Source organism: Etheostoma cragini, chromosome 10, assembly GCF_013103735.1.
Source record: "Etheostoma cragini isolate CJK2018 chromosome 10, CSU_Ecrag_1.0, whole genome shotgun sequence".
In the NCBI taxonomy this organism is placed as follows: domain Eukaryota; kingdom Metazoa; phylum Chordata; class Actinopteri; order Perciformes; family Percidae; genus Etheostoma; species Etheostoma cragini.
The window spans coordinates 9,882,159-9,898,401 of NC_048416.1; the positions used below are offsets into that span (position 1 = coordinate 9,882,159).

The window sequence follows — 16,243 nt, forward strand, 5'->3', positions numbered from 1 at the left end:
CACACACACACACACACACACACACACACACACACACACACACACACACACACACACACAATGTAATCGAGATGCCTGGCACTGAGAGGTTTGGAGAGAGGGAATAAAGGAGGCCACCTGCCTCAATTAGTTTGAGGACGGAGGGGTAGATGGAGGGAGGCAATGAGTGTGTGAGCGAGAGATGAAAAGAGAGAGAACGAGTGGGTGGAGAGAGGCTGGAGGGAGACTGAGTGAGTGAGTGAGAGAGCTTTACTGAACAGAGAGAGAGTGGGGGGAGTGGAGGTATAGAGAAATGTTTGTGGGTGGCAGAGAGGGCGCACAGGGAGCTGCTGATTGGGGGCTTCTGAAGGCCGATACTGATGCTACTGATTTCCAGCAGTCTGACAAGGAGAGGCCATTTTGTTTCCTCTTTGTTATTCAATCGTACAGAGGGACAAAGTGAAAGCAGAAAACCTCTATCAAAATCACTCATCAATAGCCATGTTTCTATTCACAAGTTGTTATGTGAAGTAAGAAAGATGCCTTATGGAAAGTGCAACATTTGATTGAATTTCATGATTACCGACACATCAGATTTTTTCTTAATTGGTAAACGGCTTATATAACAAATGCTAAAGGAAGTGTTAACCAAATAAATAATGAATAGGGATTATGTTTTAGGCAATAAAACAAAGTGGAAACGAGAGACTTATTAAATTTAATTTACAAGAGAAACAGCTATTTCAGATAGCAAAAATCAATGTTGTCGTGTTATGTGGCATTTACGTGCATCATCATCATAGCAATCTTTGATAGCATTGTTGTTGCATTATTATACATTGATATGTTGCTATCAGCTGGCAAATAAGCACTATTACAACTTGTGGAATATGAAGACGGTGGATCCATTTTGGCTAACAAAACTTAATTCGCAAAAGTTAGCTTGAATGTTGTGCGATTCTGTGCAGAAATGAATGTAAACACCTTTAAATGTCTCAACTCTATTTCATATATCAACGTTATAGCAAAACAGCATGCCACGTCATTACGGAACAAGTTTATATTGGCTTTAAAGCTGAGTTGATGATCACATGACAGACGAAAACAGCCCAAAACATTGGTAGGCTACTTAAAGTACAACTCTAAACAGGTTATAAGCAGTCCTAAACAAACTTTATTGTTGCTGTAGTTTTGCATCTATGTTTAACTAATATATATCCACAACGTTCCATTTACGGAATTGTTCCGTTGCAGCCGGGAATTCCGCTGAATGTCCCTTATTTTTGGCCAGGTGTCAGTCACTTTCTTCTTTCTTTGTGTTGTCGTTCCAAACTCCGGTGGATTTCTGAGGACTATGGTTACATGATTAGCACCGCACAAAGACTGGAACCAGGAAATAACCAAGAGGTTTGGACAACTTAACTTAAAAGCCACATGCCTCTTTAAAAAAAGACAATGTTGTTTCCTTTCTTTAAATAACTGTTCATTTCATGGACTGAAGCTGCATTATCTGCTTTTGTATTTTTTGTGTTTTTCTTAATGCTCTTTAATGTTTAATTTCTTATACTGCATTGTAACTTTTTTCTCTCATATTTTACCTGTTTAATTTTTCTCTTAATCATTTTTATGTAAATCACTTTGACTTGCCCTGTTGCTGAAATGTGCTATCCAGATAAAGCAGCCTTGCCGTGGAAAAATGTTTTTTTATTTAAACAAACCTTAACGCTGCAGTAGATAAGACTTATAAAACCGCCTTTCTATCATTTTTGCTGAAACTGACTCTATTTCCAAATAAAACTAGGCTACATGAAGCAGGTAATTAAGAAAAATATGGGTCAATCACTGCCCATGCACAGGCATTCATTCTCCCTTGTGGGGGGAGGGGCTTAGGAGACCGTTTGGGCTTTAGCAGAAAGGGGGGAGGGACTGAGAAGTTGTCGTTGTTCAAATTCTTTGGCAAATCCTGGATCTTCACAATCTTAGTTACAGCACCTTTAACCATAGAGGTGGCAGATCAGAAAGCACACACATGAATCATTTTCATAACAGGCGTAGGGGCTAAGTTGTCTGATGTGTCAGGATTCATCAGTGATCATAAGAACAGGCCTCTGACTCACTCTCCTAATGTGGAAGTGGGCAGGCGGGGCTGGATCCAGGCGAGGCTTCACACATGTTGTGCTGCCATTCAGCTTGTTGTAGTTTTCACTATTTTCTGTTCAAAAACCACCACATTTCAGCTTTGTCAGGCTGCAAAAGTCTATGAAGCAGCATTGACTGTAGGTTATGCGACACAACTTGTCCTGTAGACAGCTCACAAGCAGGCTGACCTGCCACACATGTTCACTGGCAGATGAAATACAAGTACAATCCAGTCTTAAACAGAGGGAATGGACACTTAGCATCGGGTTCTGGTGTCAGTCCTTCACAATCAAAGAGTGAGGATTTCTTTTTTAGATTTTCTTTTGCTTTAAACATACCATAAAGGAAGAAAGCCATGGTAGTGTAGCTAATTTCTTTAGTAAGAATACAAGGCAGCTGCAGTGCATGTTGGATCTTAAGTGGGAAAAATGGCTAGAAGCATGGCTGTTTTGTCACTGTCTAACTGTCTAAGTATATGTTTTTCTCAGTGGTGAAATGTAACTATGTACATATACTCAAGTGTTGTACTTAAGGACAGATACTGGCCAACAAGATAATGGCCTGTGTGAAGTCCCGCTGAAATTATTAGACCATTAAACACACAACTGTTTAGCTCCTTTTTCTAAAATGGGAGGATTGTTCTTTACTTTTAATACTTTAACTACATGCATCATCATTCCCTGATGATAGTTACAGACGTTTACTGAAGTAACATTTTCAGTGCAGGACCTTCACTGGTATGAGAGCATTTTTACATTGTGGTAGTCCCACTCCCATTTAACCTAGATGTAGTTTGGAAAAAAGCAGAGGAACCAAGTTGGTGAAGGACAACCCTGATTCAAAACTCAGTAAAAGCCTAGTCTTGCTTTTACACAAAAGGACACCAAAACATTGGTCTAAAGTTAGAATAAAGGGAATATTGTGTAAGACTAGAAAGAGACAGAGGGATGAAAGAGAAACAGACAACTGTGGTTTTGTTGTTAACACGCAAAAGCTACAGGTATTTTGGCATCGTCTACTTTAGATGGTTTTCTTTTTAATAACTGCCAGCTTGACTCTGCTGAAGACTTCCTTCTGGGCAAGCTATATTCATGATTACACAACACACACACACACACACACACACACACACACACACACACACACACACAAACACACTAAAGCAGTTGCATGCAGAGAGAGTCAGTGAGGGAGTGAAAGGAAGAACATGGAGGGATGGAGGCAAGGATCAATATGTGTGCTCTTGTCCTTCTATCCTTGTGTGAACCAGTTTGAGCCGGAGCCTTTCACAATGAGGACATTTTATCTAATGGAAGATTAGGCCTGTACACAGTAGCAATAGTTGTAGTTATGAGGGCTTTGTCCCCTTCATACATTATTGTGTAGTCGGAAGAGACTCCTTCCACAGCACCAATCTGCAATCCATTGCAGTTAAATGCAACTTTCGTTGTAAATCGTTCAGTTTAATTAAGTCCTTAGTGTGTCAGAGTTGAGTTGTGCATTATCAATGCATACATTCAGGGACTTATCATCAGACCACAGACCACACTCTTATGACCAAACATGTGGTCTAAGGGAATAAAGGGAATTACATGTTGAAATACAAAGGTTCCCAACAAAAATGTGTGTTTGTGTGTGTGTGTGTGTGTGTGTGTGTGTGTGTGTGTGTGTGTTGCTAGGCTTTCTGTTTCAGGTGTCAGTCCTGTCAATGGAAGAGAGGGTTTAAGGCTTAGGTGAGAGACAGGAAGCCCTGATCAGGCAATCAAGGCTGGGCAAGAGTTGAACACAGGCCTCCTGTTCTCTGCTGCACAGCAGCTGGCCAACGGGCTTTGTGAATTGGGGTTGATTTACACACATGCACACATCCACGCACACACACGCACACAAAAACACAATGGAGGCTATGGTCACAGCCCTAATTCACATAGGGACATGAACTCAACTTCCCTAGCTCTAATTGAGATGTATTGCCCTGTGTTTCACTCCATACACACTAACCTCAGTAGCCTCCAGCCATCTAGGGCAGCTCCTAAATTGTGTCCTGGGGACCTCTAGGGGCCCTTGGGGAAGTGGAATGTGTTCCTTAGGACTTTGTGGGGGACCCAGAAGGTCTTCAGCAAAAACAGCTACAGTCGGGACAAATTAACCAAAAATAGAATTAATTAACATGGCTATTGTAGTTTAGGAAATAGTATTACCTTTTACTCTCACTTACCAAAAAGGGAGAGGTGTCTGTGGCATTTGTTATTGACCCAAAATGTCTCTTTTAGCATTCTTTTTAGGCTTGCATGGTCAGAACTAGTCTCGCATTGCCAGACCTTCCTCTACAGGGCCACGGAGGAGGTTCTAGCTAGTCCACACAGCATTCTGGAATGAGATAAAAAAGAATTTCCAGAAGTGGAACGACGTAGCTATAGACTAGGTTGGGGCGCTTGGTATTACTTTTTGATTCTCTGGGTTGGGACGTACATTTAACTGACATTTGGCACAAAACAGGAAAGTTATGTTTAGGAAAAGATGGTGGGTGGAGTTTACAAAATGCCCGTTTTAGTGACACTAGGGACTCATTAGGTTTCCTAGTCTAAAATCCTGTGTTGTTTGACCCATCCACTGCCCCAATAAACCTCTTTACGATGCATTTCAGTCTTTCATACTACTCTCTAGCCTTGTCTTTCTAAATACTATCTCATCTTACAGTACTGCGGTGGAGCAGCTGCTCTGCCCGGTGCGTTTCATACAGACGCTGAAGGGGGATTTCTCCATTGTTATTTACCCTGAGAGACACTGACCAAGTGTAAGGATTTTACCAGTTGGGAGTAAGAACGGGTTTCTCTTTCCAAGGGTCTAGGTTTATGTAAGGATGTGATTCAGTATTTAGACCGACTGTATAGGCCATACTTTTCTTTTTTGTAATCAATCTGAATGCTTTCATTTTCCATATCCTAAACACAAGCTCTTTAATGAGTAATTCAACAAGAGGAAAATTGCAGCCTAATGGTGGAAGTAAATTATGCAGAGAGTCGAACGACATTATTAGAAGTAATAAGCGAGGATTATACTTCATACTTGGTGAATTGGAATGGACGAGGGTACTTCAAATGAAACTGGAATGAGGGGAATTAATCATCGAGAAGTGTCAGAGTTAAATATCAATTATCAGAAATGAAATGTTTCAAGGAATGCATCAAAACTAATTAGGTCTATTTCTGCCGCAGTTATCATTTCCTAGTTACTATACTATACTACCTTGGTAATATTGTCAATGTTACCATTTTCATCATCATCATCATCATCATCACCATGTCCTTTTTCCCAGGAGGTTTCGACCTTCCAAGAGTCACCATTTAACCGTAATTGCTCCAATATTCTTTTGATTTTGACGTCACACGTATAATTCATTCAAACTAAGTAATTATAACTATCACAATCCAAATTATTATCATTATAATCATCTTGGTTGTATTTGGCAGATGGTGTTGGTGACTCATGCACACCATTGATTTTCATTTTACATAGCATAGTGCATTTAAATCATGGTTAAAAAAACATGGGTTTGAAAATGTGATCCCACTAGCTATTTAAACAGCAGCTGTTTTGCATTTTGTACTTTAAACCTAAACTTTGATCATTTCTATGCCCAAAATATTAAAAATACAAACCAAAAACACTTACAACTCAGATGTCAAAATCAATGCTAATGAGACATTACAAGTCAGGGTAAACCAATGTTTGTACTCTCTCAAGAAAACTCATTCTAGAACTGCAAACATATTTCTCTGTGTATTTTAAAGGTTAGGGTTAAGTGTTGTAGAATAGAGCCATACTATTCAGTGCCCTACTTTCATGGCATGGACTCAATCATTCTCACCTGACTTTAGTCACTCCCAATCATGGTCCAAACTCACCTGACTTCACTTACTACTAATCATGGCCTACTCTATAAGTCCCAGCCATGTCCTTTGTCCTGGTTGGCAGCTACACGAGGCAGCATGCCTGGGCCCTCTGTCCTCACGATTCAGTGGTTGTTATTTAATGCTTGACCAGTATATATTGGTAAATGCTAAATTGTTGTCTTGCCTGTCTGCCCTTCAGAACACAGGAATACTATTGTTTGTATATACGCACTGCACATAATTTGTTAATAGACTTTAGGAAATACCAGTATCCTTATGACCAGATTTAGTTCAATGTCCTATGTAATTGTCAAATTGATGCTTATCTGTTAAGTGAAGCTGTGTTAGTCCTACCCCTCACCCTCTTGGGTTAGATTACTACACATATTGTTGTTGATGTTCTATGTTGAATAAACTTATTGTGATTTGTGTCTTTTTCTGTTTATCATTTATGGATAAAAGCATGACCGTCAAGCCTCATCTGCTTTCTCCTTGAATGTGTGGAGAGCAAATAAATAGCTTGAACCGAAAAATCGGTTGTCCGTCACAAAAAAAATATTCAAGCGATTTATGATCTGCTTTGGCATCATCAGTCCCATGGTATTCTTCATTTGACACAGGCTCTGACAAAGTGTTTTCAAACGTTTCACAGGATTGAAACAAGTTTTATCTTCCGGCCATCACTGCCTCACGTTGATAATTTTCCGCAGTTAAGTCAAGTTAAAAATTGAGTTGACTGATATTTATTTTTGTTCCATGTGCGTTCTGGATGTACTGTGCAACATTTTGCCTCCTACCTCCAAAGCAGTTTGCCACAATGCCCTAAAATAAAGGCCTATGGGGAAAATGTGACAAAGTCACATCATTGATCTATTTTAATTGAAAATGTTCTGTCAGCTAAAAACAGTGGACCTGCAGCATGTTACCCTGACGATCTCTACCGGGGATGTTTTAACTAGCAGGCTACCGACACCTTTCCAACTGACTTTAACAGAGGGAAGGTGATTGTCAGACATGACAGTTGCGTTTGCATGGACTTGTGGCGGTGCAGTGCTGAACGTGAATAAGGCAAACACTGGAATGGATATTTGGCTGTAATGTAAACAAACAGGAAAACCTGATGTATGACACGGCCAATTGGATTAATTTATTAATCGCAGGGAACAGAACGCCGGTATGGATCGTTCTGTCCCCCTTACTCCTGTCTGTGAACTACAACATAGAGCAAAGACATGGCTCTGTACATTTTGATGAAGCCACTGCTTCAGGACTTACTCAACAGAAGAAGGCATGCTTTTACTTACAGTTATTACAGTACATCATTGCAACAAATAGCCTTTAACAACGCCAGCCTGTATCACAGCAATTTCCCCTGAAGTGACACTCTCCACTCCTCTGTGTTTGTTTCAATTGAAAGACTTTGCTAGCTTCTTACTGTTAAACTAATTTGATCCCATACTAGATTTCCATGCACTCATTAAAAGTTATTTTTAATTTCTGACAGACCAGCAATCAAATCAACAGTCAAAGTGTAGCTTGTGGGTGTGGGTGGTCCATTCCTCGGCTGAATGTTCTGTAAACACAAATGGCTCTTCAAGCAGTAGGCTATGAGTGTCCATACACAGTTTATCCCTGATAACCATTCTTTGTCAGGTCCAATCTTATCTTGAGAAAGCTTTGTTGAAGCAGACTAAGTATGCACTTTGATAAGCGGAGCGTAAACCGTTTTCAAACAGTGTACGTGATGGAGGTGGATGCTGATGCATGAGGAGAGTCTTTGTCATGTATAGCTGGGTTGTTTTTCTCATGCTCATGATTTCATGGACCTAGTAGTAGTCTTGCATTGCCAGACCTAGCTCTACAGTTCTGTGAAGGAAGGTCTGGCTAGGCCACATAGTATTCCTGGATGGCAGAAAAATGTTCTTTACTTTATTGCCATTGCTTTAAAACAATCAGAATTGCCTTGGGCAGTGCCAAGTGCCGGACGGACCTACAGAGACGCGGCAAAATAACCTTGAGAAGGAAAATGTTTGGGTGGAACATGTGTTCGTTCAAAAGTTGTTTTAGTCATCCAACAGAACACTCAGATTGGACAGATAGTCTAATTAGCTGTCTGGATTTACCCTGCAGAGATCCGAGGAGCAGTTAACCATAGTCCTCAGAAATCCACCGGAGTTTAGAACGGCAACACAAAGAGAGAGAATTTCACGGCGCATCGGAGCAACCCTGGGAGTGTAATGTCGTAGATAAAGACCTGTTCCACAAATGTAAACTCTTAGTCTAGTTTAGAACTAATAACTAATACGTTCTCACTCACAGTGTGTGAAAATGCGACGCTTGGTCAGGTGCCTTTTGCGTTTTGTTATTGATACAGTCTCCTTTAGCGTCTAACCCTTTGGAGTCACATTTCACCACACTTGGTCGTGACTCTTTGCATCACTCTATTAAACTTTGGGGTTGGCCTCACTTTTTGACACTCTTAGTCGGGACGTACGTTTAACTGACATGCGCCACAAGAACGGGAAAGTTTGGTTAAGGAACAGATAGTGAGTAGGATTACATAATGTACGTTTCAGGGATAAGTGTGACAATAATGGGACATGAACCCAGGTCTCTTGGGCCGAAAGGCCTGTGTTTTTTTATCCATCCACCCCCCCAACCAACCTCATTACGCAGATTTTTGATCTACTCTATACCGTTGTCTCACTCAGTACTACGTCATCTCTCTGCGCCACCACGTAGTTCTCTGCTCGGTGTGTTCCATACATACGCTGATAGGGGATTTTTGCATTGGTATCTGACGCTGAGAGACACTGACCAAGCATCAGTAGTTGACAAGTTGGGAGTTAGAACGGGTTGCTAATCTTCTGTTGTTGAGCTTTTGATTACAATTTTCTTCCTTTGCATAACACTCAGGAAAGTTTTTAGCATGTACAGCAGGAACTCAGACATTGTCTTTCTTACACTTTCAACAAAACCCAATTGAAAACTGCAGAGAGGATTTACTTCCCTGTGTAAATTAGATTATAATATATTGCAGTGCATTGGGTACACGTGGAGTACTGTTTATTGCACTTACCGAGAGGTGAATTTAAGGACATTCACCTCTCCAACTGGCCGCCCATCATCTGTGTTGGGCAGCAACAGGCTCTCTCGATTCTGTTGAATATTTATTCCGTCAGATTAAATTGCATTTGAATTCATCACATCCGTCTGTTCGCTTTTCTGTTCATCTGCTGGACTGCATTTTCATCATGTATCCTTGCATCGTTTCGTGTGAGTGGGTGCAGCACCTTTCGCACTGCACCGCCACTGCTATTACTGCCATTTTCCCCCATTATGTTCAATCATATTCCATTACATCCCATCGCTGACCCTGAGAAGCTTGGTGCCGCCTTCCTCTTTTTAGTGCTAGCTGAAATGTCACTCATGTTCCCCGTGGGTGCATTATCCCTCCAACAATAAGAAACACAGCTGCTGGCACAGGCACTTTATTGTCTGAAAATGTCTCTCTATCAGTACCTCTCTGCTCTCCTACAATCCGTGCTGGACACTGCAATGTACTGCAAAAAAAACGATTACGGGAATGTTATCTGGTCATCGGATTTGGTTTGCTCTTCAGAGTTGCAACCCACAGAAAACAGGACGCAGGCACGCACGCACGCGCGCACACACACACACACACACACACACACACACACGCACATACATCCTACACAATAGGCTGATGAAATCTTTGTACCTTTGAAAGGGGAAAAAGGCATACATGCAGGCACTTCAGTAGTATAATGAAGTTACTGTTCTACATAAAATCATGTCAAAAAGATGTGTAACACGTGAAGTCCTGACCCACATTTACATGTCTACATACAGTATACGCATTTTCGTTCATGCCCTCCCTTATGGCACCTTCAGAGCATACATAATCAAGGATGACTTGACATTGCTTGGAGGAAATGTTTAGAAGTGTACTTGTGTGTGACTTTTTGTCAGACATCTAAATTAAGGAGAGCAGAAAAGGAAAGAGAAAAGACAACAGGAAAGTCAAGAAGAAACAAGAGGGCACACGAGGGTATGTAAGAGACATAAGAGAGTAATTCATCTTATATTCACACCTTGTGTGTCTTTATCAACAATTTTACACCCTGTCTAATTTCATTCAATTAAACTCCCTGGTGCCACACAAACTATTTGTTTTTAACAGGGTTCTGGTGTCAACCTGTTAAACAGTTATGACTAACCCCCTGTTTACTTGCCGGATGCAAGTGATAGAGGTGATGTTTTCTGGTTTGGCCTTATGATATTGCTGTCGGGCTTCTCACTGTAACAAATACACACAGACTGATGACAAATTTTACCAACCGCGACAATAACGCTGGTATTGTTTTTTACTTTGTGTGTGTGCATCATTCTGCAGGTGAAACTACCACAGAAGAGGATTTGAGCTCTAACGTCAGTGCCTCTGTAAAGTAAGATAATCAAGGAACCTTAGGTGGAAGGTTTGCCCATAGGGAGGCTAGCTCTGGGTTGGCTAAAGAAAACGTCACATACAATATTAAATGAAGTTGATTCATCACACAAAACAGCAATGTGATTGAAGAACATTAGTTGGCTACATGGTTAACCTCTTGCCATTGAATCTGCATGTGTACTTTGTCCACAGCAATCCCACCAATGGGTCCCAAAATGTCCCAGTTAGAGAGGAAATGCCCTAACCATATTCTATTCTATTTTCATATATCTTTCCCCCAAAAAACCAAGCAGACCGGCCTTGTTGAACCATCCAAATTATCAAAACTTGACATTTTCAGTGTGTAACATTAGCTTGCTAGGTAAGAAGTTGTTATTTTTGTTAAAGGGCTTGTCAGGCATATCCTGGCACAGTACTTCCCTTGATCTATTCTAGGCTTTGGCACCTTATATGCTACTCTTTGAGAAGTTAGGGTCACCTATATTTAAGATTAGTATTAAGTAGGGGAGACAACTACTGTCCCCAGAGAGTTTTGAATGATCTGATTCACACTCTGTTAGTCCTTTTTACACATAGAATATCTTTGTCATTGTAATAGATGAAACAAAATTAAGTGCAGTCTTTGTTAAGTGCCAATTAGCTATGAGGTTAAACAAACATTTGCCTAAACAAATACATGAATAAAGAATGCTTCTATTGCATTCATATTAATGCTATAAATAAATAAAAGACACACCCATACAGGCATCCACATTAAAAAATTGCACATAGCCCTATTGACATAGATAAGTGATGGGAACTATAATTAAGCAGTATTAGTAACATTAGTACAAGCTTTGTAATGTTACATTTCACCCCCGGGTATGGTACAACTAACCCAAACTACTAATTGTTACATTTTGTGCCTTGCGTTTAAGAGTAGGTTCCAAGAGACCAACCCGTTTTCACTCCGAAAGAGTTAAATACAGACATTTGGGCAGTGGCGGTCCACGTGTGATACAAAAAAGGCACCCTTTGGCGTGTGTGGAGCTTACTGGGGAGAGCAACGTCTAGATGGGGTTTAGCGAGTAGTATGTAACGGGGAAATTCTCAGTAGGGACGTTGGTCGGGGGGGTAGATGGGTCAAACACAGGACTTTCACCCAGGAGAGCGGTTTGTGTCTCACGTGTGTCCTTAACTGTCCTGTTATTGCTGCGTGTCATAGAAGTCGCTATCTTCTTTAACCGGCCCTTTATTCTCTGCAAAGACGACAAAGGCACCTGACCAAGTGTCCGCATTTTACGAGATAGAACTAAGAACGTCTTCAACTGTGCCAAGTCTCGCCTGAGTTACACGCAATATTTTTGAATATACAGCTCAGTCTGTGCTATATGTGTGTAAGGTTGCACTTAAAGCCTGAGGTATGTATGTTTTGGAATAAAAAACTACAATGCATTAAGGGTTGAAAGGAATTGGAAAGTAGGCAAAAGAGGAAGTAAGACTAGGGGAAAGAAAAATACTGTAAAAAGTGAAGAAGAGGAGAGATACTAGAGGGTACTGACCACTACTGAATAGTCACTGCTGTGAAGGAGTGGAAGTGGAAATTGTGAATGTCTCAACCGAGTCTCTAGTCAGTCCATCCTGCAGTGGTTTAGACATTTTCCTTCTGGACCAAAAGTTAGAAACAGACTTCCCCCCAGGCACACTGCTACCGTGGCAAAGGGATAGAGGGAAAAAGAGGAAGTTAAGAAAGAGAGAGAGAGAGAGAGTGAGAGACATATGTACATTTGTGCTGAGCCCCAGCCACTTTGAGAGACAAATTACACTGGTTTAACCATTTCCCCCACTCTTCCCCTCATTCATTACAGCTCTCTGCAGGATAACAACAAATGAATGGCTGCTGTAGGAAATCTATGTCCCACTAAGTGTGTCAACATGGCCCCCACCATTCAATGGCCAATCGCTCTCTCTGTAGCCATGCACTGAGTCAAAATACACCAGAATGCACTTAATTTCCGTAACGGCAATCGTTAACCGCTACAGACGAATTAATTTTCCACAATGATCGAATTATGAAGCGGATATTTCTCAAGTGCAAACATTGCATTAGCCTGCTGATAAATGTGGCCAATAGTGGCCTTTTATGGTTTTTACTGGAATTCAGATATCCCGCAGTTAGTACATCCTGGTTTTGTTATGGGGATTTCTTACTGAATATTGCCAATCAATAGGATTTCATTCTTTTTCTTTTTCAATCAAATGCCAGACAAGAGAAATCATTAGTGTGGAGTATATGTTTTGGTTAACACAGTATGTGTGAGTGCACGTCGCAGGTAGAAGACCCTTTAACCTGCAGTGATTAACTGGTGAACAGCACTGTGTCAGAGGACAGAAACTACTATTGACAAAACGCTCCAGAATACAATCCTGTCCCAAGGGTTAATGGAAAACTATTGCAGGGGACTGTTAGACTCATATCTGTCCTCCACACATATGTCTGAGATTGATGAAAGTATTGGCAGCTCATCTATATGACCTATTGTGAGAACTTGGCACGTATTATTAAACAATTTAATCATGGAATGTGTATTTTGTGTTCACCTATTGATTATTTTGTTGTATTTTGTATTAAAAGGCTTAACTTAAGTGATTGGAAAAAAGTAATAGTAAATATTAAGGAATGATTAGTTTGGAATAACTGAATAACAGAAACCAAAAAAAACTACATCTGATTCATGAAACATGTACATTTGATGTTTGAACTAAATCAGAATTATTCCTATATCATCTGTGGTAAAAACAACTTTAAAGTCAAAGTCCAGTTACTAGCTTTAGCTACAACTCTCTACTCTATCCCATGGCCTTGTCCAGCAAATGGAACCTGTTCAGTTGGCGTCAAGAGCATATGTGCCACCACCGCCACCTGCAACTTCAAGGCAAGACCCGCCCTTCAATAGCATTCACACACTGCTACTGGCCAGGCATACGCAAGGTAACGCAACCTGATTTGTACAGGTTCCATCCCCTGACCAATCGACAAGGCAAACCTTATCCACTCAAGGTCAATGCCTAACACCAACCAATCAAGCTGCTTTGTGGGCGGGACTTGCCTAGAAGTTACATGATGGCTTTCAGGTCCGAAGACTAGAGGGATGTGTTAAGTAGACCCCACAAAGTTATCCTAAAACTGATTGTGATAAAGTATGGATGGTAGATACAGGACATGCTTTGAATTCATAAGATTTAACAATACAGTCTTAGGGACAGATCTGGTGGCCAGAGTCTTGAGACTTGACTTAGACTTGACGTAAGACTTGAGACTTGACCTGGATTTCCAAAAATGACTTGTGTAGTTGTGAATGATGAACTCCACCTGTGCAGTATTGGTTCTATAATTAAACCCACCTGTGTGTGGAGTATTGTGTGTAATTGCCTGTGCACACGCTGCCCGAAGTGTCCGTAGTGTGGCAATATACTAACTATCAAATTGTAACTTTCTTTCTGATTATTCACTTTAAGGATCCCCCCCAGCCTTCAAAGCTTTCTAAGTATATATGTGATTTGAGCGTGTCCAGTCCAATTTTTATTTCATGAACTGTGAAATTGACATTGTTAATATTGTTTAACCCAAACACCAACCTTTCTCATAACCATCCCCAAGTAGCCAATTTGTGTGTGAACCTAAACAAAGCAAACCTAAATTATAGCAGTGTCAAATCAGAAAAGAAAAAAAACTACATTATTATTTTTGGAACAGTAATATCTAAATGTGTTCTTGACTTCTCCCAGTCATGAATAGAGGCATTTGTGTGTCTTTTGAGCTGTCTGGCATTCAGAGCTGTAGAGTGTAAAGGATACATATCTAAATTCAGTTAAATGCATGTTTTTTTGCAGAGTTGATAGTGTTTTGCTGACAGTAATGTACATAACAGGAATTTGGTGTATGCCAGGGCAACACGCTGAAGGATGTTATTGTTTAATGAATACAAGAACCCCCACCCCCCCACACACACCCATGTACTCATCTCATAAGTACCCGTACACATTCATTATTTTTAATCTGCTCCCATGTTAGATATATTTATGAGATACAAAACCATCCAGCAGGCAGAATGGATGAGGTTACACAGGGCCATATGGGAGGTAGAGAGAGAGAGAGAGAGAGAGAGAGAAAGTGTGAGTGAGAAACAAGTCAGCTAGAGAAAGTGCTTATGAAATGGACGCACCAAGCTGCTCCAAGCCACAGTAAGAGAGGAAAGGTCACTGCCATCCTTTTAAATTACACCTCGCCTAGTGGGGAGCGCTCTCTTTGTGTGACCGCAGAGTTCAGACGAGTGGGCTGAAAGTTCAAATTCGGGTTGGAGAGTGTTCAATCTCTTCCTCAATTCCCGTCTCTTCTTTATCTCTCATTTTTGCCTTTGTTGTGAGATACGCTTGTACTATAATGTGATTACAGTGGAACAATGCATTAATATTGTCTCGACATGCCATCTGCATTGCCCTACATTTACACTCTTTATTAACAATGTATTTCAAACATGCCACGCTGGGATGACAGGAGACATACTAATGCTGCAAAGCAATGTTATGTAGTTTTTGTTGAGGTCAATAACAGTAAACATCACTGTTATCAGCAATAATCACACAAAAAGGCATTAGATCCCAGTTTGCACATATGACTCAATAGAGTGTGATTAGATGATGGCTGTTGTGTAAAGCAAGAACATTTATGAATATTTACTGCCAAGGTGCTTCCTGACAAATCTGCAATTTCTGGGTCTGAAAAGTGAAGCCAAATGCTTTAAAGCTGCCCTCTATCCAACTTCTAGACCAACGGGTCTGTATGATGTTGTAATATGTATGCAAGCCATAACATAACATCGTACTAAACTAGGAGACCGACGGCTGAAGATATTTCAACATTCATTCCATACACATACTGTGCATTTATATATTACTATAGCAGTGCCATCTGTTTCTCTTTTAGTGCACACTCAATAACATGAAGGCCGGTGATTTGCAGCCTATAGTGGACAACTCTATGGCCAAGTGACGGATGGCTTTTCCATATTATCCTTTTAATTATGCACATTGATTCCCCTGGCTACCACTGCCTTGTTTACTCCCCGGCTGTAATGCATTTGTGTCTGCTGCTGCATTGATGAATGTATCCTAATCTTAATCTGCGCACGGCAACATCCATCTGACTAATGCAGGACTCTGGGATAAATCACCGGGGTCTGACTACGATCTCCCTCTCTTTCTCTAAGTCTGCCAAATACTTGCTCTCTCTCCATCAACTTCTGTCTTCCTTCCTCATCCCTCTCAGTCTCAGCTACTCCTTCTGTTGCTACGAAACTTCACTCGCTCTCCCTCAAACTTTGACTCTTCTCATTTGATTTTGGCTGCTCTTGTATCAATTCCTTTTTGACTTCAATTGAATACTTCCAAGTGGTCGAGTCAGTCTGCCAGCAGAACTTGATCCAAATTTCAACTGGTTGAGTGCCGCTCCAAATTGTTCTACATCTCAGGCCCACAGGCTTGCAAACATATAAGCACAGACACTTGTTATCTGCCTACCTTGGCACTGTTGACTGGCTACTGGCCAGAAATGTGCTCCATCAACTCAGAGAAAACACATACGGGTGTTCTCAAGGTCCCTTATTCCTCAATTCAGCAGCATCATTACATACAGCATAGTAATTATTGGTGCAAGCACAATACTGTGCGGTTCATTCATATTTAGGTTGCTCTGTTGACGTTCAGCTGGCCAGTCTGCATG

General features: G+C 40.8%; 1 long non-coding RNA gene across 1 annotated transcript in view; it reads left to right on the top strand.

Annotated features, from left to right (window-relative positions):
• The window catches only part of LOC117951244, a 15,458-nt gene extending 1,680 nt beyond the window's left edge, over positions 1-13,778 (top strand). The window contains exons 2-3 of the long non-coding RNA XR_004658105.1: positions 9,979-9,985; positions 13,664-13,778. This is a non-coding gene — a long non-coding RNA (uncharacterized LOC117951244). The remainder of the gene's footprint in view (positions 1-9,978; positions 9,986-13,663) is intronic.
• Positions 13,779-16,243: the final 2,465 nt, after the last annotated feature.